The following is a 25,131-nucleotide window of genomic DNA, read 5'->3' as shown; positions in this document are numbered from 1 at the left end:
TAGTCTCCGGATGCAATGGCGAAGTCCCGTTCAAACGTGTGTTCGAATCTTCGAACGGGAATTATTCTCCGGCTGCAATGGCGAAGTCCCGTTCAAACGTGTGGTCGAATCTTCGAACGGGAATTAGTCTCCGGCTGCAATGGCGAAGTCCCGTTCAAACGTGTGGTCGAATCTTCGAACGGGAATTAGTCTCCGGCTGCAATGGCGAAGTCCCGTTCAAACGTGTGTTCGAATCTTCGAACGGGAATTAGTCTCCGGCTGCAATGGCGAAGTCCCGTTCAAACGTGTGTTCGAATCTTCGAACGGGAATTAGTCTCCGGCTGCAATGGCGAAGTCCCGTTCAAACGTGTGTTCGAATCTTCGAACGGGAATTAGTCTCCGGCTGCAATGGCGAAGTCCCGTTCAAACGTGTTTTCGAATCTTCGAACGGGAATTAGTCTCCGGCTGCAATGGCGAAGTCCCGTTCAAACGTGTGTTCGAATCTTCGAACGGGAATTAGTCTCCGGATGCAATGGCGAAGTCTCGTTCAAACGTGTGTTCGAATCTTCGAACGGGAATTAGTCTCCGGCTGCAATGGCGAAGTCCTGTTCAAACGTGTGTTCGAATCTTCGAACGGGAATTAGTCTCCGGCTGCAATGGCGAAGTCCCGTTCAAACGTGTGTTCGAATCTTCGAACGGGAATTAGTCTCCGGCTGCAATGGCGAAGTCCCGTTCAAACGTGTGTTCGAATCTTCGAACGGGAATAAGTCTCCGGCTGCAATGGCGAAGTCCTGTTCAAACGTGTGTTCGAATATTCGAACGGGAATTAGTCTCCGGCTGCAATGGCGAAGTCCCGTTCAAACGTGTGTTCGAATCTCCGAACGGGAATTAGTCTCCGGCTGCAGTGGCGAAGTCCCGTTCAAACATGTGTTTGAATCTTCGAACGGGAATTAGTCTCCGGCTGCAGTGGCGAAGTCCCGTTCAAACGTGTGTTCGAATCTTCGAACGAGAATTAGTCTCCGGCTGCAATGGCGAAGTCCCGTTCAAACGTGTGTTCGAATCTTCGAACGGGAATTAGTCTCCGGCTGCAATGGCGAAGTCCCGTTCAAACGTGTGTTCGAATCTTCGAACGGGAATTAGTCTCCGGCTGCAATGGCGAAGTCCCGTTCAAACGTGTGATCGAATCTTCGAACGGGAATTAGTCTCTAGCTGCAATGGCAAAGTCCCGTTCAAACGTGTGTTCGAATCTTCGAACGGGAATTAGTCTCCGGCTGCAATGGCGAAGTCCCGTTCAAACGTGTGTTCGAATCTTCGAACGGGAATTAGTCTCCGGCTGCAATGGCGAAGTCTCCGGCTGCAATGGCGAAGTCCCGTTCAAACGTGTGTTCGAATCTTCGAACGGGAATTAGTCTCCGGCTGCAATGGCAAAGTCCCGTTCAAACGTGTGTTCGAATCTTCGAACGGGAATTAGTCTCCGGCTGCAATGGCGAAGTCCCGTTCAAACGTGTGTTCGAATCTTCGAACGGGAATTAGTCTCCGGCTGCAATGGCGAAGACCCGTTCAAACGTGTGTTCGAATCTTCGAACGGGAATTAGTCTCCGGCTGCAATGGCGAAGTCCCGTTCAAACGTGTGTTCGAATCTTCGAACGGGAATTAGTCTCAGGCTGCAATGGCGAAGTCCCGTTCAAACGTGTGTTCGAATCTTCGAATGGGAATTAGTCTATGGCTGCAATGGCGAAGTCCCGTTCAAACGTGTGGTCGAATCTTCGAACGGGAATTAGTCTCCGGCTGCAATGGCGAAGTCCCGTTCAAACGTGTGTTTGAATCTTCGAACGGGAATTAGTCTCCGGCTGCAATGGCGAAGTCCCGTTCAAACGTGTGTTCGAATCTTCGAACGGGAATTAGTCTCAGGCTGCAATGGCGAAGTCCCGTTCAAACGTGTGTTCGAATCTTCGAATGGGAATTAGTCTCCGGCTGCAATGGCGAAGTCCCGTTCAAACGTGTGGTCGAATCTTCGAACGGGAATTAGTCTCCGGCTGCAATGGCGAAGTCCCGTTCAAACGTGTGTTCGAATCTTCGAACGGGAATTAGTCTCCGGCTGCAATGGCGAAGTCCCGTTCAAACGTGTGTTCGAATCTTCGAACGGGAATTAGTCTCCGGCTGCAATGGCGAAGTCCTGTTCAAACGTGTGTTCGAATCTTCGAACGGGAATTAGTCTCCGGCTGCAATGGCGAAGTCTCCGGCTGCAATGGCGAAGTCCCGTTCAAACGTGTGTTCGAATCTTCGAACGGGAATTAGTCTCCGGCTGCAATGGCGAAGTCCCGTTCAAACGTGTGTTCGAATCTTCGAACGGGAATTAGTCTCCGGCTGCAGTGGCGAAGTCCCGTTCAAACATGTGTTTGAATCTTCGAACGGGAATTAGTCTCCGGCTGCAGTGGCGAAGTCCCGTTCAAACGTGTGTTCGAATCTTCGAACGAGAATTAGTCTCCGGCTGCAATGGCGAAGTCCCGTTCAAACGTGTGTTCGAATCTTCGAACGGGAATTAGTCTCCGGCTGCAATGGCGAAGTCCCGTTCAAACGTGTGTTCGAATCTTCGAACAGGAATTAGTCTCCGGCTGCAATGGCGAAGTCCCGTTCAAACGTGTGTTCGAATCTTCGAACGGGAATTAGTCTCTAGCTGCAATGGCGAAGTCCCGTTCAAACGTGTGTTTGAATCTTCGAACGGGAATTAGTCTCCGGCTGCAATGGCGAAGTCCCGTTCAAACGTGTGTTCGAATCTTCGAACGGGAATTAGTCTCCGGCTGCAATGGCAAAGTCCCGTTCAAACGTGTGTTCGAATCTTCGAACGGGAATTAGTCTCCGGCTGCAATGGCGAAGTCCCGTTCAAACGTGTGTTCGAATCTTCGAACGGGAATTAGTCTCCGGCTGCAATGGCGAAGACCCGTTCAAACGTGTGTTCGAATCTTCGAACGGGAATTAGTCTCCGGCTGCAATGGCGAAGTCCAGTTCAAACGTGTGTTCGAATCTTCGAACGGGAATTAGTCTCAGGCTGCAATGGCGAAGTCCCGTTCAAACGTGTGTTCGAATCTTCGAATGGGAATTAGTCTATGGCTGCAATGGCGAAGTCCCGTTCAAACGTGTGGTCGAATCTTCGAACGGGAATTAGTCTCCGGCTGCAATGGCGAAGTCCCGTTCAAACGTGTGTTTGAATCTTCGAACGGGAATTAGTCTCCGGCTGCAATGGCGAAGTCCCGTTCAAACGTGTGTTCGAATCTTCGAACGGGAATTAGTCTCAGGCTGCAATGGCGAAGTCCCGTTCAAACGTGTGTTCGAATCTTCGAATGGGAATTAGTCTCCGGCTGCAATGGCGAAGTCCCGTTCAAACGTGTGGTCGAATCTTCGAACGGGAATTAGTCTCCGGCTGCAATGGCGAAGTCCCGTTCAAACGTGTGTTCGAATCTTCGAACGGGAATTAGTCTCCGGCTGCAATGGCGAAGTCCCGTTCAAACGTGTGTTCGAATCTTCGAACGGGAATTAGTCTCCGGCTGCAATGGCGAAGTCCTGTTCAAACGTGTGTTCGAATCTTCGAACGGGAATTAGTCTCCGGCTGCAATGGCGAAGTCTCCGGCTGCAATGGCGAAGTCCCGTTCAAACGTGTGTTCGAATCTTCGAACGGGAATTAGTCTCCGGCTGCAATGGCGAAGTCCCGTTCAAACGTGTGTTCGAATCTTCGAACGGGAATTAGTCTCCGGCTGCAATGGCGAAGTCCCGTTCAAACGTGTGTTCGAATCTTCGAACGGGAATTAGTCTCCGGCTGCAATGGCGAAGTCCCGTTCAAACGTGTGTTCGAATCTTCGAACGGGAATTAGTCTCCGGCTGCAATGGCGAAGTCCCGTTCAAACGTGTGTTCGAATCTTCGAACGGGAATTAGTCTCCGGATGCAATGGCGAAGTCTCGTTCAAACGTGTGTTCGAATCTTCGAACGGGAATTAGTCTCCGGCTGCAATGGCGAAGTCCCGTTCAAACGTGTGTTCGAATCTTTGAACGGGAATTAGTCTCTGGCTGCAATGGCGAAGTCCCGTTCAAACGTGTGTTCGAATCTTCGAACGGGAATTATTCTCCGGCTGCAATGGCGAAGTCCCGTTCAAACGTGTGGTCGAATCTTCGAACGGGAATTAGTCTCCGGCTGCAATGGCGAAGTCCCGTTCAAATGTGTGTTCGAATCTTCGAACGGGAATTAGTCTCCGGCTGCAATGGCGAAGTCCCGTTCAAACGTGTGTTCGAATCTTCGAACGGGAATTAGTCTCCGGCTGCAATGGCGAAGTCCCGTTCAAACGTGTGTTCGAATCTTCGAACGGGAATTAGTCTCCGGCTGCAATGGCGAAGTCCTGTTCAAACGTGTGTTCGAATCTTCGAACGGGAATTAGTCTCCGGCTGCAATGGCGAAGTCCCGTTCAAATGTGTGTTCGAATCTCCGAACGGGAATTAGTCTCCGGCTGCAGCTGCGAAGTCCCGTTCAAACATGTGTTTGAATCTTCGAACGGGAATTAGTCTCCGGCTGCAGTGGCGAAGTCCCGTTCAAACGTGTGTTCGAATCTGCGAACGAGAATTAGTCTCCGGCTGCAATGGCGAAGTCGCGTTCAAACGTGTGTTCGAATCTTCGAACGGGAATTAGTCTCCGGCTGCAATGGCGAAGTCCCGTTCAAACGTGTGTTCAAATCTTCGAACGGGAATTAGTCTCCGGCTGCAATGGCGAAGTCCCGTTCAAAAGTGTGTTCGAATCTTCGAACGGGAATTAGTCTCCGGCTGCAATGGCGAAGTCCCGTTCAAACGTGTGTTCGAATCTTCGAACGGGAATTAGTCTCCGGCTGCAATGGCGAAGTCCCGTTCAAACGTGTGTTCGAATCTTCGAACAGGAATTAGTCTCCGGCTGCAATGGCGAAGTCCCATTCAAACGTGTGTTCGAATCTTCGAACTGGAATTAGTCTCCGGCTGCAATGGCGAAGTCCCGTTCAAACGTGTGTTCGAATCTTCGAACGGGAATTAGTCTCCGGCTGCAATGGCGAAGTCCCGTTCAAACGTGTGTTCGAATCTTCGAACGGGAATTAGTCTCAGGCTGCAATGGCGAAGTCCCGTTCAAACGCGTGTTCGAATCTTCGAACGGGAATTAGTCTCCGGCTGCAATGGCGAAGTCCCGTTCAAACATGTGGTCGAATCTTCGAACGGGAATTAGTCTCCGGCTGCAATGGCGAAGTCCCGTTCAAACGTGTGTTCGAATCTTCGAACGGGAATTAGTCTCTAGCTGCAATGGCGAAGTCCCGTTCAAACGTGTGTTCGAATCTTCGAACGGGAATTAGTCTCCGGCTGCAATGGCGAAGTCCTGTTCAAACGTGTGTTCGAATCTTCGAACGGGAATTAGTCTCCGGCTGCAATGGCGAAGTCCTGTTCAAACGTGTGTTCGAATCTTCGAACGGGAATTAGTCTCCGGCAGCAATGGCGAAGTGTCCGGCTGCAATGGCGAAGTCCCGTTCAAACGTGTGTTCGAATCTTCGAACGGGAATTAGTCTCCGGCTGCAATGGCGAAGTCCCGTTCAAACGTGTGTTCGAATCTTCGAACGGGAATTAGTCTCCGGCTGCAATGGCGAAGTCCCATTCAAACGTGTGTTCGAATCTTCGAACGGGAATTAGTCTCCGGTTGCAATGGCGAAGTCCCGTTCAAACGTGTGTTCGAATCTTCGAACGGGAATTAGTCTCCGGCTGCAATGGCGAAGTCCCGTTCAAACGTGTGTTCGAATCTTCGAATGGGAATTAGTCTCCGGCTGCAATGGCGAAGTCCCGTTCAAACGTGTGGTCGAATCTTCGAACGGGAATTAGTCTCCGGCTGCAATGGCGAAGTCCCGTTCAAACGTGTGTTCGAATCTTCGAACGGGAATTAGTCTCTAGCTGCAATGGCGAAGTCCCGTTCAAACGTGTGTTCGAATCTTCGAACGGGAATTAGTCTCCGGCTGCAATGGCGAAGTCCCGTTCAAACGTGTGTTCGAATCTTCGAACGGGAATTAGTCTCCGGCTGCAATGGCGAAGTCCCGTTCAAACGTGTGTTCGAATCTTCGAATGGGAATTAGTCTCCGGCTGCAATGGCGAAGTCTCCGGCTGCAATGGCGAAGTCCCGTTCAAACGTGTGTTCGAATCTTCGAACGGGAATTAGTCTCCGGCTGCAATGGCGAAGTCCCGTTCAAACGTGTGTTCGAATCTTCGAACGGGAATTAGTCTCCGGCTGCAATGGCGAAGTCCCGTTCAAACGTGTGTTCGAATCTTCGAACGGGAATTAGTCTCCGGCTGCAATGGCGAAGTCCCGTTCAAACGTGTGTTCGAATCTTCGAACGGGAATTAGTCTCCGGCTGCAATGGCGAAGTCCCGTTCAAACGTGTGTTCGAATCTTCGAACTGGAATTAGTCTCCGGCTGCAATGGCGAAGTCCCGTTCAAACGTGTGTTCGAATCTTCGAACGGGAATTAGTCTCCGGATGCAATGGCGAAGTCCCGTTCAAACGTGTGTTCGAATCTTCGAACGGGAATTAGTCTCCGGCTGCAATGGCGAAGTCCCATTCAAACGTGTGTTCGAATCTTCGAACGGGAATTAGTCTCCGGTTGCAATGGCGAAGTCCCGTTCAAACGTGTGTTCGAATCTTCGAACGGGAATTAGTCTCCGGCTGCAATGGCGAAGTCCCGTTCAAACGTGTGTTCGAATCTTCGAATGGGAATTAGTCTCCGGCTGCAATGGCGAAGTCCCGTTCAAACGTGTGGTCGAATCTTCGAACGGGAATTAGTCTCCGGCTGCAATGGCGAAGTCCCGTTCAAACGTGTGTTCGAATCTTCGAACGGGAATTAGTCTCTAGCTGCAATGGCGAAGTCCCGTTCAAACGTGTGTTCGAATCTTCGAACGGGAATTAGTCTCCGGCTGCAATGGCGAAGTCCCGTTCAAACGTGTGTTCGAATCTTCGAACGGGAATTAGTCTCCGGCTGCAATGGCGAAGTCCCGTTCAAACGTGTGTTCGAATCTTCGAATGGGAATTAGTCTCCGGCTGCAATGGCGAAGTCTCCGGCTGCAATGGCGAAGTCCCGTTCAAACGTGTGTTCGAATCTTCGAACGGGAATTAGTCTCCGGCTGCAATGGCGAAGTCCCGTTCAAACGTGTGTTCGAATCTTCGAACGGGAATTAGTCTCCGGCTGCAATGGCGAAGTCCCGTTCAAACGTGTGTTCGAATCTTCGAACGGGAATTAGTCTCCGGCTGCAATGGCGAAGTCCCGTTCAAACGTGTGTTCGAATCTTCGAACGGGAATTAGTCTCCGGCTGCAATGGCGAAGTCCCGTTCAAACGTGTGTTCGAATCTTCGAACTGGAATTAGTCTCCGGCTGCAATGGCGAAGTCCCGTTCAAACGTGTGTTCGAATCTTCGAACGGGAATTAGTCTCCGGATGCAATGGCGAAGTCTCGTTCAAACGTGTGTTCGAATCTTCGAACGGGAATTAGTCTCCGGCTGCAATGGCGAAGTCCTGTTCAAACGTGTGTTCGAATCTTCGAACGGGAATTAGTCTCCGGCTGCAATGGCGAAGTCTCCGGCTGCAATGGCGAAGTCCCGTTCAAACGTGTGTTCGAATCTTCGAACGGGAATTAGTCTCCGGCTGCAATGGCGAAGTCCCGTTCAAACGTGTGGTCGAATCTTCGAACGGGAATTAGTCTCCGGCTGCAATGGCGAAGTCGCGTTCAAACGTGTGTTCGAATCTTCGAACGGGAATTAGTCTCCGGCTGCAATGGCGAAGTCCTGTTCAAACGTGTGTTCGAATATTCGAACGGGAATTAGTCTCCGGCTGCAATGGCGAAGTCCCGTTCAAACGTGTGTTCGAATCTCCGAACGGGAATTAGTCTCCGGCTGCAGTGGCGAAGTCCCGTTCAAACATGTGTTTGAATCTTCGAACGGGAATTAGTCTCCGGCTGCAATGGCGAAGTCCCGTTCAAACGTGTGTTCGAATCTTCGAACGGGAATTAGTCTCTAGCTGCAATGGCGAAGTCCCGTTCAAACGTGTGTTCGAATCTTCGAACGGGAATTAGTCTCCGGCTGCAATGGCGAAGTCCCGTTCAAACGTGTGTTCGAATCTTCGAACGGGAATTAGTCTCCGGCTGCAATGGCGAAGTCCCGTTCAAAAGTGTGTTCGAATCTTCGAATGGGAATTAGTCTCCGGCTGCAATGGCGAAGTCTCCGGCTGCAATGGCGAAGTCCCGTTCAAACGTGTGTTCGAATCTTCGAACGGGAATTAGTCTCCGGCTGCAATGGCGAAGTCCCGTTCAAACGTGTGTTCGAATCTTCGAACGGGAATTAGTCTCCGGCTGCAATGGCGAAGTCCCGTTCAAACGTGTGTTCGAATCTTCGAACGGGAATTAGTCTCTAGCTGCAATGGCGAAGTCCCGTTCAAACGTGTGTTTGAATCTTCGAACGGGAATTAGTCTCCGGCTGCAATGGCGAAGTCCCGTTCAAACGTGTGTTCGAATCTTCGAACGGGAATTAGTCTCCGGCTGCAATGGCAAAGTCCCGTTCAAACGTGTGTTCGAATCTTCGAACGGGAATTAGTCTCCGGCTGCAATGGCGAAGTCCCGTTCAAACGTGTGTTCGAATCTTCGAACGGGAATTAGTCTCCGGCTGCAATGGCGAAGTCCCGTTCAAACGTGTGGTCGAATCTTCGAACGGGAATTAGTCTCCGGCTGCAATGGCGAAGTCGCGTTCAAACGTGTGTTCGAATCTTCGAACGGGAATTAGTCTCCGGCTGCAATGGCGAAGTCCCGTTCAAACGTGTGTTCGAATCTTCGAACGGGAATTAGTCTCCGGCTGCAATGGCGAAGTCCCGTTCAAACGTGTGTTCGAATCTTCGAACGGGAATTAGTCTCCGGCTGCAATGGCGAAGTCCCGTTCAAACGTGTGTTCGAATCTTCGAACGGGAATTAGTCTCCGGCTGCAATGGCGAAGTCCTGTTCAAACGTGTGTTCGAATCTTCGAACGGGAATTAGTCTCCGGCTGCAATGGCGAAGTCCCGTTCAAATGTGTGTTCGAATCTCCGAACGGGAATTAGTCTCCGGCTGCAGCTGCGAAGTCCCGTTCAAACATGTGTTTGAATCTTCGAACGGGAATTAGTCTCCGGCTGCAGTGGCGAAGTCCCGTTCAAACGTGTGTTCGAATCTTCGAACGAGAATTAGTCTCCGGCTGCAATGGCGAAGTCGCGTTCAAACGTGTGTTCGAATCTTCGAACGGGAATTAGTCTCCGGCTGCAATGGCGAAGTCCCGTTCAAACGTGTGTTCAAATCTTCGAACGGGAATTAGTCTCCGGCTGCAATGGCGAAGTCCCGTTCAAAAGTGTGTTCGAATCTTCGAACGGGAATTAGTCTCCGGCTGCAATGGCGAAGTCCCGTTCAAACGTGTGTTCGAATCTTCGAACGGGAATTAGTCTCCGGCTGCAATGGCGAAGTCCCGTTCAAACGTGTGTTCGAATCTTCGAACAGGAATTAGTCTCCGGCTGCAATGGCGAAGTCCCATTCAAACGTGTGTTCGAATCTTCGAACTGGAATTAGTCTCCGGCTGCAATGGCGAAGTCCCGTTCAAACGTGTGTTCGAATCTTCGAACGGGAATTAGTCTCCGGCTGCAATGGCGAAGTCCCGTTCAAACGTGTGTTCGAATCTTCGAACGGGAATTAGTCTCAGGCTGCAATGGCGAAGTCCCGTTCAAACGCGTGTTCGAATCTTCGAACGGGAATTAGTCTCCGGCTGCAATGGCGAAGTCCCGTTCAAACATGTGGTCGAATCTTCGAACGGGAATTAGTCTCCGGCTGCAATGGCGAAGTCCCGTTCAAACGTGTGTTCGAATCTTCGAACGGGAATTAGTCTCTAGCTGCAATGGCGAAGTCCCGTTCAAACGTGTGTTCGAATCTTCGAACGGGAATTAGTCTCCGGCTGCAATGGCGAAGTCCTGTTCAAACGTGTGTTCGAATCTTCGAACGGGAATTAGTCTCCGGCTGCAATGGCGAAGTCCTGTTCAAACGTGTGTTCGAATCTTCGAACGGGAATTAGTCTCCGGCAGCAATGGCGAAGTGTCCGGCTGCAATGGCGAAGTCCCGTTCAAACGTGTGTTCGAATCTTCGAACGGGAATTAGTCTCCGGCTGCAATGGCGAAGTCCCGTTCAAACGTGTGTTCGAATCTTCGAACGGGAATTAGTCTCCGGCTGCAATGGCGAAGTCCCATTCAAACGTGTGTTCGAATCTTCGAACGGGAATTAGTCTCCGGTTGCAATGGCGAAGTCCCGTTCAAACGTGTGTTCGAATCTTCGAACGGGAATTAGTCTCCGGCTGCAATGGCGAAGTCCCGTTCAAACGTGTGTTCGAATCTTCGAATGGGAATTAGTCTCCGGCTGCAATGGCGAAGTCCCGTTCAAACGTGTGGTCGAATCTTCGAACGGGAATTAGTCTCCGGCTGCAATGGCGAAGTCCCGTTCAAACGTGTGTTCGAATCTTCGAACGGGAATTAGTCTCTAGCTGCAATGGCGAAGTCCCGTTCAAACGTGTGTTCGAATCTTCGAACGGGAATTAGTCTCCGGCTGCAATGGCGAAGTCCCGTTCAAACGTGTGTTCGAATCTTCGAACGGGAATTAGTCTCCGGCTGCAATGGCGAAGTCCCGTTCAAACGTGTGTTCGAATCTTCGAATGGGAATTAGTCTCCGGCTGCAATGGCGAAGTCTCCGGCTGCAATGGCGAAGTCCCGTTCAAACGTGTGTTCGAATCTTCGAACGGGAATTAGTCTCCGGCTGCAATGGCGAAGTCCCGTTCAAACGTGTGTTCGAATCTTCGAACGGGAATTAGTCTCCGGCTGCAATGGCGAAGTCCCGTTCAAACGTGTGTTCGAATCTTCGAACGGGAATTAGTCTCCGGCTGCAATGGCGAAGTCCCGTTCAAACGTGTGTTCGAATCTTCGAACGGGAATTAGTCTCCGGCTGCAATGGCGAAGTCCCGTTCAAACGTGTGTTCGAATCTTCGAACTGGAATTAGTCTCCGGCTGCAATGGCGAAGTCCCGTTCAAACGTGTGTTCGAATCTTCGAACGGGAATTAGTCTCCGGATGCAATGGCGAAGTCCCGTTCAAACGTGTGTTCGAATCTTCGAACGGGAATTAGTCTCCGGCTGCAATGGCGAAGTCCCATTCAAACGTGTGTTCGAATCTTCGAACGGGAATTAGTCTCCGGTTGCAATGGCGAAGTCCCGTTCAAACGTGTGTTCGAATCTTCGAACGGGAATTAGTCTCCGGCTGCAATGGCGAAGTCCCGTTCAAACGTGTGTTCGAATCTTCGAATGGGAATTAGTCTCCGGCTGCAATGGCGAAGTCCCGTTCAAACGTGTGGTCGAATCTTCGAACGGGAATTAGTCTCCGGCTGCAATGGCGAAGTCCCGTTCAAACGTGTGTTCGAATCTTCGAACGGGAATTAGTCTCTAGCTGCAATGGCGAAGTCCCGTTCAAACGTGTGTTCGAATCTTCGAACGGGAATTAGTCTCCGGCTGCAATGGCGAAGTCCCGTTCAAACGTGTGTTCGAATCTTCGAACGGGAATTAGTCTCCGGCTGCAATGGCGAAGTCCCGTTCAAACGTGTGTTCGAATCTTCGAATGGGAATTAGTCTCCGGCTGCAATGGCGAAGTCTCCGGCTGCAATGGCGAAGTCCCGTTCAAACGTGTGTTCGAATCTTCGAACGGGAATTAGTCTCCGGCTGCAATGGCGAAGTCCCGTTCAAACGTGTGTTCGAATCTTCGAACGGGAATTAGTCTCCGGCTGCAATGGCGAAGTCCCGTTCAAACGTGTGTTCGAATCTTCGAACGGGAATTAGTCTCCGGCTGCAATGGCGAAGTCCCGTTCAAACGTGTGTTCGAATCTTCGAACGGGAATTAGTCTCCGGCTGCAATGGCGAAGTCCCGTTCAAACGTGTGTTCGAATCTTCGAACTGGAATTAGTCTCCGGCTGCAATGGCGAAGTCCCGTTCAAACGTGTGTTCGAATCTTCGAACGGGAATTAGTCTCCGGATGCAATGGCGAAGTCTCGTTCAAACGTGTGTTCGAATCTTCGAACGGGAATTAGTCTCCGGCTGCAATGGCGAAGTCCTGTTCAAACGTGTGTTCGAATCTTCGAACGGGAATTAGTCTCCGGCTGCAATGGCGAAGTCTCCGGCTGCAATGGCGAAGTCCCGTTCAAACGTGTGTTCGAATCTTCGAACGGGAATTAGTCTCCGGCTGCAATGGCGAAGTCCCGTTCAAACGTGTGGTCGAATCTTCGAACGGGAATTAGTCTCCGGCTGCAATGGCGAAGTCGCGTTCAAACGTGTGTTCGAATCTTCGAACGGGAATTAGTCTCCGGCTGCAATGGCGAAGTCCTGTTCAAACGTGTGTTCGAATATTCGAACGGGAATTAGTCTCCGGCTGCAATGGCGAAGTCCCGTTCAAACGTGTGTTCGAATCTCCGAACGGGAATTAGTCTCCGGCTGCAGTGGCGAAGTCCCGTTCAAACATGTGTTTGAATCTTCGAACGGGAATTAGTCTCCGGCTGCAATGGCGAAGTCCCGTTCAAACGTGTGTTCGAATCTTCGAACGGGAATTAGTCTCTAGCTGCAATGGCGAAGTCCCGTTCAAACGTGTGTTCGAATCTTCGAACGGGAATTAGTCTCCGGCTGCAATGGCGAAGTCCCGTTCAAACGTGTGTTCGAATCTTCGAACGGGAATTAGTCTCCGGCTGCAATGGCGAAGTCCCGTTCAAAAGTGTGTTCGAATCTTCGAATGGGAATTAGTCTCCGGCTGCAATGGCGAAGTCTCCGGCTGCAATGGCGAAGTCCCGTTCAAACGTGTGTTCGAATCTTCGAACGGGAATTAGTCTCCGGCTGCAATGGCGAAGTCCCGTTCAAACGTGTGTTCGAATCTTCGAACGGGAATTAGTCTCCGGCTGCAATGGCGAAGTCCCGTTCAAACGTGTGTTCGAATCTTCGAACGGGAATTAGTCTCTAGCTGCAATGGCGAAGTCCCGTTCAAACGTGTGTTTGAATCTTCGAACGGGAATTAGTCTCCGGCTGCAATGGCGAAGTCCCGTTCAAACGTGTGTTCGAATCTTCGAACGGGAATTAGTCTCCGGCTGCAATGGCAAAGTCCCGTTCAAACGTGTGTTCGAATCTTCGAACGGGAATTAGTCTCCGGCTGCAATGGCGAAGTCCCGTTCAAACGTGTGTTCGAATCTTCGAACGGGAATTAGTCTCCGGCTGCAATGGCGAAGTCCCGTTCAAACGTGTGGTCGAATCTTCGAACGGGAATTAGTCTCCGGCTGCAATGGCGAAGTCGCGTTCAAACGTGTGTTCGAATCTTCGAACGGGAATTAGTCTCCGGCTGCAATGGCGAAGTCCTGTTCAAACGTGTGTTCGAATATTCGAACGGGAATTAGTCTCCGGCTGCAATGGCGAAGTCCCGTTCAAACGTGTGTTCGAATCTCCGAACGGGAATTAGTCTCCGGCTGCAGTGGCGAAGTCCCGTTCAAACATGTGTTTGAATCTTCGAACGGGAATTAGTCTCCGGCTGCAATGGCGAAGTCCCGTTCAAACGTGTGTTCGAATCTTCGAACGGGAATTAGTCTCTAGCTGCAATGGCGAAGTCCCGTTCAAACGTGTGTTCGAATCTTCGAACGGGAATTAGTCTCCGGCTGCAATGGCGAAGTCCCGTTCAAACGTGTGTTCGAATCTTCGAACGGGAATTAGTCTCCGGCTGCAATGGCGAAGTCCCGTTCAAAAGTGTGTTCGAATCTTCGAATGGGAATTAGTCTCCGGCTGCAATGGCGAAGTCTCCGGCTGCAATGGCGAAGTCCCGTTCAAACGTGTGTTCGAATCTTCGAACGGGAATTAGTCTCCGGCTGCAATGGCGAAGTCCCGTTCAAACGTGTGTTCGAATCTTCGAACGGGAATTAGTCTCCGGCTGCAATGGCGAAGTCCCGTTCAAACGTGTGTTCGAATCTTCGAACGGGAATTAGTCTCTAGCTGCAATGGCGAAGTCCCGTTCAAACGTGTGTTTGAATCTTCGAACGGGAATTAGTCTCCGGCTGCAATGGCGAAGTCCCGTTCAAACGTGTGTTCGAATCTTCGAACGGGAATTAGTCTCCGGCTGCAATGGCGAAGACCCGTTCAAACGTGTGTTCGAATCTTCGAACGGGAATTAGTCTCCGGCTGCAATGGCGAAGTCCCGTTCAAACGTGTGTTCGAATCTTCGAACGGGAATTAGTCTCCGGCTGCAATGGCGAAGTCCCGTTCAAACGTGTGTTCGAATCTTCGAACGGGAATTAGTCTCCGGCTGCAATGGCGAAGTCCCGTTCAAACGTGTGTTCGAATCTTCGAACGGGAATTAGTGTTTGAACGGGACTTCGCAACTGCAGCCGGAGACTAATTCCCGTTCGGAGATTCGAACACACATTTGAACGGGACTTCGCCATTGCAGCTGGAGACTAATTCCCGTTCGAATATTCGAACACACGTTTGAACAGGACTTCGCCATTGCAGCCGGAGACTAATTCCCGTTCGAAGATTCGAACGGGACTTCGCCATTGCAGCCGGAGACTAATTCCCGTTCGAAGATTCGAACACACGTTTGAACGGGACTTCGCCATTGCAGCCGGAGACTAATTCCCGTTCGAAGATTCGAACACACGTTTGAACGGGACTTCGCCATTGCAGCCGGAGACTAATTCCCGTTCGAAGATTCGACCACACGTTTGAACGGGACTTCGCCATTGCAGCCGGAGAATAATTCCCGTTCGAAGATTCGAACACACGTTTGAACGGGACTTCGCCATTGCATCCGGAGACTAATTCCCGTTCGAAGATTCGAACACACGTTTGAACGAGACTTCGCCATTGCATCCGGAGACTAATTCCCGTTCGAAGATTCGAACACACGTTTGAACGGGACTTCGCCATTGCAGCCGGAGACTAATTCCCGTTCGAAGATTCGAACACACGTTTGAACGGGACTTCGCCATTGCAGCCGGAGACTAATTCCCGTTCGAAGATTCGAACACACGTTTGAACGGGACTTCGCCATTGCAGCCGGAGACTAATTCCCGTTCGAAGATTCGAACACACGTTTGAACGGGACTTCGCCATTGCAGCCGGAGACTAATTCCCGTTCGAAGATTCGAACACACGTTTGAACGGGACTTCGCCATTGCAGCCGGAGACTTCGCCATTGCAGCCGGAGACTAATTCCCGTTCGAAGATTCGAACACACGTTTGAACAGGACTTCGCCATTGCAGCCGGAGACTAATTCCCGTTCGAAGATTCGAACACACGTTTGAACGGGACTTCGCCATTGCAGCCGGAGACTAATTCCCGTTCGAAGATTCGAACACACGTTTGAACGGGACTTCGCCATTGCAGCCGGAGACTAATTCCCGTTCGAAGATTCGACCACACGTTTGAACGGGACTTCGCCATTGCAGCCGGAGACTAATTCCCATTCGAAGATTCAAACACACGTTTGAACGGGACTTCGCCATTGCAGCTGGAGACTAATTCCCGTTCGAAGATTCGAACACACGTTTGAACGGGACTTCGCCATTGCAGCCGGAGACTAATTCCCGTTCGAAGATTCAAACACACGTTTGAACGGGACTTCGCCATTGCAGCCGGAGACTAATTCCCGTTCGAAGATTCGAACACACGTTTGAACGGGACTTCGCCATTGCAGCCGGAGACTAATTCTCGTTCGAAGATTCGAACACACGTTTGAACGGGACTTCGCCACTGCAGCCGGAGACTAATTCCCGTTCGAAGATTCAAACACATGTTTGAACGGGACTTCGCCACTGCAGCCGGAGACTAATTCCCGTTCGGAGATTCGAACACACGTTTGAACGGGACTTCGCCATTGCAGCCGGAGACTAATTCCCGTTCGAATATTCGAACACACGTTTGAACAGGACTTCGCCATTGCAGCCGGAGACTAATTCCCGTTCGAAGATTCGAACACACGTTTGAACGGGACTTCGCCATTGCAGCCGGAGACTAATTCCCGTTCGAAGATTCGACCACACGTTTGAACGGGACTTCGCCGTTGCAGCCGGAGAATAATTCCCGTTCGAAGATTCGAACACACGTTTGAACGGGACTTCGCCATTGCATCCGGAGACTAATTCCCGTTCGAAGATTCGAACACACGTTTGAACGAGACTTCGCCATTGCATCCGGAGACTAATTCCCGTTCGAAGATTCGAACACACGTTTGAACGGGACTTCGCCATTGCAGCCTGAGACTAATTCCCGTTCGAAGATTCGAACACACGTTTGAACGGGACTTCGCCATTGCAGCCGGAGACTAATTCCCGTTCGAAGATTCGAACACACGTTTGAACGGGTCTTCGCCATTGCAGCCGGAGACTAATTCCCGTTCGAAGATTCGAACACACCTTTGAACGGGACTTTGCCATTGCAGCCGGAGACTAATTCCCGTTCGAAGATTCGAACACACGTTTGAACGGGACTTTGCCATTGCAGCCGGAGACTAATTCCCGTTCGAAGATTCGAACACACGTTTGAACGGGACTTCGCCATTGCAGCCGGAGACTTCGCCATTGCAGCCGGAGACTAATTCCCGTTCGAAGATTCGAACACACGTTTGAACGGGACTTCGCCATTGCAGCCGGAGACTAATTCCCGTTCGAAGATTCGAACACACGTTTGAACGGGACTTCGCCATTGCAGCTAGAGACTAATTCCCGTTCGAAGATTCGAACACACGTTTGAACGGGACTTCGCCATTGCAGCCGGAGACTAATTCCCGTTCGAAGATTCGAACACCCGTTTGAACGGGACTTCGCCATTGCAGCCGGAGACTAATTCCCGTTCGAAGATTCGAACACACGTTTGAACGGGACTTCGCCATTGCAGCCGGAGACTAATTCTCGTTCGAAGATTCGAACACACGTTTGAACGGGACTTCGCCACTGCAGCCGGAGACTAATTCCCGTTCGAAGATTCAAACACATGTTTGAACGGGACTTCGCCACTGCAGCCGGAGACTAATTCCCGTTCGGAGATTCGAACACACGTTTGAACGGGACTTCGCCATTGCAGCCGGAGACTAATTCCCGTTCGAATATTCGAACACACGTTTGAACAGGACTTCGCCATTGCAGCCGGAGACTAATTCCCGTTCGAAGATTCGAACACACGTTTGAACGGGACTTCGCCATTGCAGCCGGAGACTAATTCCCGTTCGAAGATTCGACCACACGTTTGAACGGGACTTCGCCATTGCAGCCGGAGACTAATTCCCGTTCGAAGATTCGAACACACGTTTGAACGGGACTTCGCCATTGCAGCCGGAGACTTCGCCATTGCAGCCGGAGACTAATTCCCGTTCGAAGATTCGAACACACGTTTGAACAGGACTTCGCCATTGCAGCCGGAGACTAATTCCCGTTCGAAGATTCGAACACACGTTTGAACGAGACTTCGCCATTGCATCCGGAGACTAATTCCCGTTCGAAGATTCGAACACACGTTTGAACGGGACTTCGCCATTGCAGCCGGAGACTAATTCCAGTTCGAAGATTCGAACACACGTTTGAACGGGACTTCGCCATTGCAGCCGGAGACTAATTCCCGTTCGAAGATTCGAACACACGTTTGAACGGGACTTCGCCATTGCAGCCGGAGACTAATTCCCGTTCGAAGATTCGAACACACGTTTGAACGGGACTTCGCCATTGCAGCCGGAGACTAATTCCCGTTCGAAGATTCGAACACACGTTTGAACGGGACTTCGCCATTGCAGCCGGAGACTAATTCCCGTTCGAAGATTCGAACACACGTTTGAACGGGACTTCGCCATTGCAGCCGGAGACTAATTCCCGTTCGAAGATTCAAACACATGTTTGAACGGGACTTCGCCACTGCAGCCGGAGACTAATTCCCGTTCGGAGATTCGAACACACGTTTGAACGGGACTTCGCCATTGCAGCCGGAGACTAATTCCCGTTCGAATATTCGAACACACGTTTGAACAGGACTTCGCCATTGCAGCCGGAGACTAATTCCCGTTCGAAGATTCGAACACACGTTTGAACGGGACTTCGCCATTGCAGCCGGAGACTAATTCCCGTTCGAAGATTCGACCACACGTTTGAACGGGACTTCGCCATTGCAGCCGGAGACTAATTCCCGTTCGAAGATTCGAACACACGTTTGAACGGGACTTCGCCATTGCAGCCGGAGACTTCGCCATTGCAGCCGGAGACTAATTCCCGTTCGAAGATTCGAACACACGTTTGAACAGGACTTCGCCATTGCAGCCGGAGACTAATTCCCGTTCGAAGATTCGAACACACGTTTGAACGAGACTTCGCCATTGCATCCGGAGACTAATTCCCGTTCGAAGATTCGAACACACGTTTGAACGGGACTTCGCCATTGCAGCCGGAGACTAATTCCAGTTCGAAGATTCGAACACACGTTTGAACGGGACTTCGCCATTGCAGCCGGAGACTAATTCCCGTTCGAAGATTCGAACACACGTTTGAACGGGACTTCGCCATTGCAGCCGGAGACTAATTCCCGTTCGAAGATTCGAACACACGTTTGAACGGGACTTCGCCATTGCAGCCGGAGACTAATTCCCGTTCGAAGATTCGAACACACGTTTGAACGGGACTTCGCCATTGCAGCCGGAGACTAATTCCCGTTCGAAGATTCGAACACACGTTTGAACGGGACTTCGCCATTGCAGCCGGAGACTTCGCCATTGCAGCCGGAGACTAATTCCCATTCGAAGATTCGAACACACGTTTGAACGGGACTTCGCCATTGCAGCCGGAGACTAATTCCCGTTCGAAGATTCGAACACACGTTTGAACGGGACTTCGCCATTGCAGCCGGAGACTAATTCCCGTTCGAAGATTCGAACACACGTTTGAACGGGACTTCGCCATTGCAGCTAGAGACTAATTCCCGTTCGAAGATTCGAACACACGTTTGAACGGGACTTCGCCATTGCAGCCGGAGACTAATTCCCGTTCGAAGATTCGACCACACGTTTGAACGGGACTTCGCCATTGCAGCCGGAGACTAATTCCCATTCGAAGATTCGAACACACGTTTGAACGGGACTTCGCCATTGCAGCCGGAGACTAATTCCCGTTCGAAGATTCGAACACACGTTTGAACGGGACTTCGCCATTGCAACCGGAGACTAATTCCCGTTCGAAGATTCGAACACACGTTTGAATGGGACGTCGCCATTGCAGCCGGAGACTAATTCCCGTTCGAAGATTCGAACACACGTTTGAACGGGACTTCGCCATTGCAGCCGGAGACTAATTCCCGTTCGAAGATTCGAACACACGTTTGAACGGGACTTCGCCATTGCAGCCGGACACTTCGCCATTGCTGCCGGAGACTAATTCCCGTTCGAAGATTCGAACACACGTTTGAACAGGACTTCGCCATTGCAGCCGGAGACTAATTCCCGTTCGAAGATTCGAACACACGTTTGAACAGGACTTCGCCATTGCAGCCGGAGACTAATTCCCGTTCGAAGATTCGAACACACGTTTGAACGGGACTTCGCCATTGCAGCTAGAGACTAATTCCCGTTCGAAGATTCGAACACACGTTTGAACGGGACTTCGCCATTGCAGCCGGAGACTAATTCCCGTTCGAAGATTCGACCACATGTTTGAACGGGACTTCGCCATTGCAGCCGGAGACTAATTCCCGTTCGAAGATTCGAACACGCGTTTGAACGGGACTTCGCCATTGCAGCCTGAGACTAATTCCCGTTCGAAGATTCGAACACACGTTTGAACGGGACTTCGCCATTGCAGCCGGAGACTAATTCCCGTTCGAAGATTCGAACACACGTTTGTCTCCGGCTGCAATGGCGAAGTCCCGTTCAAACGTGTGTTCGAATCTTCGAACGGGAATTAGTCTCCGGCTGCAATGGCGAAGTCCTGTTCAAACGTGTGTTCGAATCTTCGAACGGGAATTAGTCCCCGGCTGCAATGGCGAAGTCCCGTTCAAATGTGTGGTCGAATCTTCGAACGGGAATTAGTCTCCGGCTGCAATGGCGAAGTCCCGTTCAAACGTGTGTTCGAATCTTCGAACGGGAATTAGTCTCCGGCTGCAATGGCGAAGTCCCGTTCAAACGTGTGTTCGAATCTTCGAACGGGAATTAGTCTCCGGCTGCAATGGCGAAGTCCTGTTCAAACGTGTGTTCGAATCTTCGAACGGGAATTAGTCTCCGGCTGCAATGGCGAAGTCTCCGGCTGCAATGGCGAAGTCCCGTTCAAACGTGTGTTCGAATCTTCGAACGGGAATTAGTCTCCGGCTGCAATGGCGAAGTCCCGTTCAAACGTGTGTTCGAATCTTCGAACGGGAATTAGTCTCCGGCTGCAATGGCGAAGTCCCGTTCAAACGTGTGTTCGAATCTTCGAACGGGAATTAGTCTCCGGCTGCAATGGCGAAGTCCCATTCAAACGTGTGTTCGAATCTTCGAACGGGAATTAGTCTCCGGTTGCAATGGCGAAGTCCCGTTCAAACGTGTGTTCGAATCTTCGAACGGGAATTAGTCTCCGGCTGCAATGGCGAAGTCCCGTTCAAACGTGTGTTCGAATCTCCGAACGGGAATTAGTCTCCGGCTGCAGTGGCGAAGTCCCGTTCAAACATGTGTTTGAATCTTCGAACGGGAATTAGTCTCCGGCTGCAATGGCGAAGTCCCGTTCAAACGTGTGTTCGAATCTTCGAACGGGAATTAGTCTCCGGCTGCAATGGCGAAGTCCCGTTCAAACGTGTGTTCGAATCTTCGAACGGGAATTAGTCTCTAGCTGCAATGGCGAAGTCCCGTTCAAACGTGTGTTCGAATCTTCGAACGGGAATTAGTCTCCGGCTGCAATGGCGAAGTCCCGTTCAAACGTGTGTTCGAATCTTCGAACGGGAATTAGTCTCCGGCTGCAATGGCGAAGTCTCCGGCTGCAATGGCGAAGTCCCGTTCAAACGTGTGTTCGAATCTTCGAACGGGAATTAGTCTCCGGCTGCAATGGCAAAGTCCCGTTCAAAGGTGTGTTCGAATCTTCGAACGGGAATTAGTCTCCGGCTGCAATGGCGAAGTCCCGTTCAAACGTGTGTTCGAATCTTCGAACGGGAATTAGTCTCCGGCTGCAATGGCAAAGTCCCGTTCAAAGGTGTGTTCGAATCTTCGAACGGGAATTAGTCTCCGGCTGCAATGGCGAAGACCCGTTCAAACGTGTGTTCGAATCTTCGAACGGGAATTAGTCTCCGGCTGCAATGGCGAAGTCCCGTTCAAACGTGTGTTCGAATCTTCGAACGGGAATTAGTCTCAGGCTGCAATGGCGAAGTCCCGTTCAAACGTGTGTTCGAATCTTCGAACGGGAATTAGTCTCCGGATGCAATGGCGAAGTCTCGTTCAAACGTGTGTTCGAATCTTCGAACGGGAATTAGTCTCCGGATGCAATGGCGAAGTCCCGTTCAAACGTGTGTTCGAATCTTCGAACGGGAATTATTCTCCGGCTGCAACGGCGAAGTCCCGTTCAAACGTGTGGTCGAATCTTCGAACGGGAATTAGTCTCCGGCTGCAATGGCGAAGTCCCGTTCAAACGTGTGTTCGAATCTTCGAACGGGAATTAGTCTCCGGCTGCAATGGCGAAGTCCTGTTCAAACGTGTGTTCGAATATTCGAACGGGAATTAGTCTCCGGCTGCAATGGCGAAGTCCCGTTCAAACGTGTGTTCGAATCTCCGAACGGGAATTAGTCTCCGGCTGCAGTGGCGAAGTCCCGTTCAAACATGTGTTTGAATCTTCGAACGGGAATTAGTCTCCGGCTGCAGTGGCGAAGTCCCGTTCAAACGTGTGTTCGAATCTTCGAACGAGAATTAGTCTCCGGCTGCAATGGCGAAGTCCCGTTCAAACGTGTGTTCGAATCTTCGAACGGGAATTAGTCTCCGGCTGCAATGGCGAAGTCCCGTTCAAACGTGTGTTTGAATCTTCGAACGGGAATTAGTCTCCGGCTGCAATGGCGAAGTCCCGTTCAAACGTGTGTTCGAATCTTCGAACGGGAATTAGTCTCCAGCTGCAATGGCGAAGTCCCGTTCAAACGTGTGTTTGAATCTTCGAATGGGAATTAGTCTCCGGCTGCAATGGCGAAGTCCCGTTCAAACGTGTGGTCGAATCTTCGAACGGGAATTAGTCTCCGGCTGCAATGGCGAAGTCCCGTTCAAACGTGTGTTCGAATCTTCGAACGGGAATTAGTCTCCGGCTGCAATGGCGAAGTCCCGTTCAAACGTGTGTTCGAATCTTCGAACGGGAATTAGTCTCCGGCTGCAATGGCGAAGTCCTGTTCAAACGTGTGTTCGAATCTTCGAACGGGAATTAGTCTCCGGCTGCAATGGCGAAGTCTCCGGCTGCAATGGCGAAGTCCCGTTCAAACGTGTGTTCGAATCTTCGAACGGGAATTAGTCTCCGGCTGCAATGGCGAAGTCCCGTTCAAACGTGTGTTCGAATCTTCGAACGGGAATTAGTCTCCGGCTGCAATGGCGAAGTCCCGTTCAAACGTGTGTTCGAATCTTCGAACGGGAATTAGTCTCCGGCTGCAATGGCGAAGTCCCGTTCAAACGTGTGTTCGAATCTTCGAACGGGAATTAGTCTCCGGATGCAATGGCGAAGTCTCGTTCAAACGTGTGTTCGAATCTTCGAACGGGAATTAGTCTCCGGATGCAATGGCGAAGTCCCGTTCAAACGTGTGTTCGAATCTTCGAACGGGAATTATTCTCCGGCTGCAATGGCGAAGTCCCGTTCAAACGTGTGGTCGAATCTTCGAACGGGAATTAGTCTCCGGCTGCAATGGCGAAGTCCCGTTCAAACGTGTGTTCGAATCTTCGAACGGGAATTAGTCTCCGGCTGCAATGGCGAAGTCCCGTTCAAACGTGTGTTCGAATCTTCGAACGGGAATTAGTCTCCGGCTGCAATGGCGAAGTCCCGTTCGAATCTTCGAACGGGAATTAGTCTCCGGCTGCAATGGCGAAGTCCTGTTCAAACGTGTGTTCGAATATTCGAACGGGAATTAGTCTCCAGCTGCAATGGCGAAGTCCCGTTCAAATGTGTGTTCGAATCTCCGAACGGGAATTAGTCTCCGGCTGCAGTTGCGAAGTCCCGTTCAAACATGTGTTTGAATCTTCGAACGGGAATTAGTCTCCGGCTGCAGTGGCGAAGTCCCGTTCAAACGTGTGTTCGAATCTTCGAACGAGAATTAGTCTCCGGCTGCAATGGCGAAGTCCCGTTCAAACGTGTGTTCGAATCTTCGAACGGGAATTAGTCTCCGGCTGCAATGGCGAAGTCCCGTTCAAACGTGTGTTCAAATCTTCGAACGGGAATTAGTCTCCGGCTGCAATGGCGAAGTCCCGTTCAAAAGTGTGTTCGAATCTTCGAACGGGAATTAGTCTCCGGCTGCAATGGCGAAGTCCCGTTCAAACGTGCGTTTGAATCTTCGCACGGGAATTAGTCTCCAGCTGCAATGTCGAAGTCCCGTTCAAACGTGCGTTCGAATCTTCGAACGGGAATTAGTCTCCAGCTGCAATGTCGAAGTCCCGTTCAAACGTGTGTTCGAATCTTCGAACGGGAATTAGTCTCCGGCTGCAATGGCGAAGTCCCGTTCAAACGTGTGTTCGAATCTTCGAACGGGAATTAGTCTCCGGCTGCAATGGCGAAGTCCCGTTCAAACGTGTGTTCGAATCTTCGAACGGGAATTAGTCTCAGGCTGCAATGGCGAAGTCCCGTTCAAACGTGTGTTCGAATCTTCGAACGGGAATTGGTCTCCGGCTGCAATGGCGGAGTCCCGTTCAAACATGTGGTCGAATCTTCGAACGGGAATTAGTCTCCGGCTGCAATGGCGAAGTCCCGTTCAAACGTGTGTTCGAATCTTCGAACGGGAATTAGTCTCTAGCTGCAATGGCGAAGTCCCGTTCAAACGTGTGTTCGAATCTTCGAACGGGAATTAGTCTCCGGCTGCAATGGCGAAGTCCTGTTCAAACGTGTGTTCGAATCTTCGAATGGGAATTAGTCTCCGGCTGCAATGGCGAAGTGTCCGGCTGCAATGGCGAAGTCCCGTTCAAACGTGTGTTTGAATCTTCGAACGGGAATTAGTCTCCGGCTGCAATGGCGAAGTCCCGTTCAAACGTGTGTTCGAATCTTCGAACGGGAATTAGTCTCAGGCTGCAATGGCGAAGTCCCGTTCAAACGTGTGTTCGAATCTTCGAATGGGAATTAGTCTCCGGCTGCAATGGCGAAGTCCCGTTCAAACGTGTGGTCGAATCTTCGAACGGGAATTAGTCTCCGGCTGCAATGGCGAAGTCCCGTTCAAACGTGTGTTCGAATCTTCGAACGGGAATTAGTCTCCGGCTGCAATGGCGAAGTCCCGTTCAAACGTGTGTTCGAATCTTCGAACGGGAATTAGTCTCCGGCTGCAATGGCGAAGTCCTGTTCAAACGTGTGTTCGAATCTTCGAACGGGAATTAGTCTCCGGCTGCAATGGCGAAGTCTCCGGCTGCAATGGCGAAGTCCCGTTCAAACGTGTGTTCGAATCTTCGAACGGGAATTAGTCTCCGGCTGCAATGGCGAAGTCCCGTTCAAACGTGTGTTCGAATCTTCGAACGGGAATTAGTCTCCGGCTGCAGTGGCGAAGTCCCGTTCAAACATGTGTTTGAATCTTCGAACGGGAATTAGTCTCCGGCTGCAGTGGCGAAGTCCCGTTCAAACGTGTGTTCGAATCTTCGAACGAGAATTAGTCTCCGGCTGCAATGGCGAAGTCCCGTTCAAACGTGTGTTCGAATCTTCGAACGGGAATTAGTCTCCGGCTGCAATGGCGAAGTCCCGTTCAAACGTGTGTTCGAATCTTCGAACAGGAATTAGTCTCCGGCTGCAATGGCGAAGTCCCGTTCAAACGTGTGTTCGAATCTTCGAACGGGAATTAGTCTCTAGCTGCAATGGCGAAGTCCCGTTCAAACGTGTGTTTGAATCTTCGAACGGGAATTAGTCTCCGG

This window comes from Pelobates fuscus, chromosome 6 (assembly GCF_036172605.1).
Source record: "Pelobates fuscus isolate aPelFus1 chromosome 6, aPelFus1.pri, whole genome shotgun sequence".
In the NCBI taxonomy this organism is placed as follows: Eukaryota; Metazoa; Chordata; class Amphibia; order Anura; family Pelobatidae; genus Pelobates; species Pelobates fuscus.
The sequence above is the reverse complement of the archived record's forward strand: the minus strand, read 5'-3'. Positions refer to the sequence as shown.